Source organism: Mustela erminea, chromosome 4 (assembly GCF_009829155.1).
Source record: "Mustela erminea isolate mMusErm1 chromosome 4, mMusErm1.Pri, whole genome shotgun sequence".
Lineage (NCBI taxonomy): Eukaryota > Metazoa > Chordata > Mammalia > Carnivora > Mustelidae > Mustela > Mustela erminea.
The window spans coordinates 119,795,179-119,798,372 of NC_045617.1; positions in this window are offsets into that span (position 1 = coordinate 119,795,179).

The following is a 3,194-nucleotide window of genomic DNA, read 5'->3' on the forward strand; positions in this document are numbered from 1 at the left end:
ATGATAATTAAAGATCTCATAGGAGCAGAAATATACACTTAGCAAAAAGTGTGAAAAAAGAGAGAGAAAGTAAACAGGGTGGATTTCACTCTGTGTATACCTGGACTGAATTCAAGGTGAAGTTCAGCACTTCAAAAAGATTTTAGGTAGGGAAGCACCCTGTGTTGCACGTAAGTTTAGTGTCTACTTATAGGTATTTGTTGTATAGTCTGAACTCTAAATCCAACGATCTACAGATTTTATCTGGTGTTCAAACCAAAGAATAAGGATCTACTCTCACACCGGAGGAAAAATATGGAGTAGCAGTTGCTCACTGACAGTGTGTCTATCCTCCTGGTAGCCCCTCACAAGAATGATTTGGGCTCTGACTTTAGAATTTTACCTATGAATAAGATTCAGAATCACAGTGTTTTTCAAAAAAATAGATCTCAGTGTGTTTGATGTGACTTTACTCTGTTGGTAAGATTTCAAGGATGATTTATTAGCAAAATATCTTAATTTCTGGTACAACTATAAAAAGAGGTGGGTCCCTAAGTTATGAGAAAACTGAGGCATAGGGAAAAAATAGACAAGGCTAAAATACTTTGCAAATTAGTAAAACTAATATTTATGTGACATATAATAAATAACACATTATTATTTACAGAACATGGCCTATTCACATATCTGAAAATTTAATTGTTTATATTAATATGATTTTTTTGGAGTAAGAGCAGTTATTTATCACTTCTTTCGGTGTAAATCTGTGCTTTTAGTCTTTTTCCTTCTATGAGTATATCTGGTATATAAAAGATAGAAAATAAAGTATGATATAAATCAAGAAAAAAAAGATTGATCTCACAGATTTTAGAAAGGAAAGAAGTTAACTAACCTATAGTTTATACATAAAAGGACAGGAACTAGGCAATGAACAGATATCTGATCTCAAATACCAGAAGGCAGAAAACAATGAAGAAGAAAGGTGAATGTAGGAAGCTGGGTGTTGCACGAAAGTGTGAAAGAGTAGGTTGGGATAGGGAGATGGAAGAGAGACAAGGCGGGGAGAAGAAAATCTGAGCAGAAACTACAAGGAGTGGATAGAAGGAAAGGGATTACTAACAAGGGTGTTATTTTAAACTTGCCCTCTGTGGCGTGATTCAAAACTTCTCATTGATACACCCTAAAAGACCTAAATTACATTTAAAAAATTTTGGAGTATATATCCTGTTTTTTTCCTGATGTAAAATTATGCTAAAAACATTGATTGCATTGTGATTGACTGGAAGTTCAAGATTCCTCTTGACCATCCTAGAAAAGTGATAGCTATAAGCATATTAATTGGATCTCATAAACCAGCAGGTGGAGACTCTGCACTTTTGAAATTCAAGGCAAGCTGTGGCTTTCATTTCCTCCTCTCAACTTACACAGATTTGGACTGGGAAAGGCCAGCATTCCTTCCCAGAGAGTGGCTGCCTGTCCAGCTCCTGTTTCCCTGATCATTCCTTCCTTGTTTCCAAAATATGGTGCAATCTTTTTAAAAAAGATTTTATTTATTTGTTTGACAGAGACAGACATCACAAGTAGATGGAGAGACAGGCAGAGAGAGAGAGAGAGAGAGAGGAGGAAGCAGGCTCCCCGCTGAGCAGAGAGCCTGATGTGGGGCTCCATCCCAGGACCCTGAGATCATGACCTGAGCCGAAGGCAGAGGCTTTAACCCACTGAGCCACACACACACTCCACCAAGATGTGGTTTTAGATGTTTGAGAAACAAGCATGAAATGGAGCCAAACTTAAAGCTTGTTTTTTCCTGAAGACCGAGGAGCTCAGTCTTTTACATGTTCTAACAGGTAAGAAGTCACTACTATAAAATTGCATGCTTTAAAAAAAGAAATCTTCGTTGTTTCCACTCCAGTGCAAGCTGCTATTCTTTTTCACACTGAGCTTTCATTACCTTCTGCATGATCTAATGCATTAACTTCTGATACTTTAGAAAGAGTGGTATTTTATTTTAAATTTATATTTAAAATTATCAGAAGAATACATTTATATAGTTTTAAAATTAAACAATAGCATTGTATTTTAATAAAACAGGAGCCTTTCATGCCTCCTTTTTCCTCCAAGGGAACATATACACACAGATGTATAATTAAGATGATATACATACATTCCTATTTTATTGGGTGATTTTGAAATGAGTGGACTCTGAATTATGCCGAATGCTTTTTTTTTTTTTTTTTTTTTGTAGGGAGAATTTAAGGGTCAATGAATTCATAAGGATTAAAATCATACAAAGTTTGTTCATTGACCAAAATGAAATTAAATTAGAAATCAATGCAAAAATGTATTATTAAATATTTATGAACCAAAAAACATACTTCTTCTGAATTAACAATGGATCCAGAGGAGAAATCTGAGGATTAAGAAAGTATTTTGAGATAAATGAAATAAAACATAATATATCATAATTTATGCAATGCATGTAAATAATTTGTAATCTTATGGATGATTATAGGGTTAAATGCTTATACTAGAAATGAGGTAAGATCTCAAATCAATAGACTAAAATTCTACTTTAAAAAACTGGAAAATTGGATAGAAACTGAATCCCAAATTAAGCAGAATAAAGGAAATCATAAAGAACAGAGTAGAAATCAATGGCATGGAAATCAGAAAAATAATAGAGAAAAGCAAATAATAGAGAAAAGCAATGGTGAAAAATAAAATTCTTAGGGAAGGTCAGTAAACTTCATAAACCTCTAGTAGGAGTGATCAGGAAGGAAAGAGAGAAAACATAATTTACAAATGTCAAGAATGAGAGAAGGGCCATCACTATAGATTGTGCAGAAATTAAAATTGTAATAAAAAGAATATATCAAAAACTTTATCCTTAAATATTGGACCACTTAAATGACATGGGAAAACTCCTTGAAAAATACAAAGTACCAAAGGTCACCCAAGAAAATGGTTTAATCTAAATAGCATTCAAAAATCAACCAATGTAGGGGTGCCTGGGTGGTTCAGTGGTTAAAGCCTCTGCCTTCGGCTTGGGTCATGATCCCAGGGTTCTGGGATCGAGCCCTGCATTGGTCTCTCTGCTCAGCAGGGAGCCTGCTTCCCCCTTTCTCTCTGCCTGCCTCTCTGTCTACCTGTGATCTCTGTCTGTCAAATAAATAAATAAAATCTTTGAAAAAAATTCAACCAATGTAATTCACTAT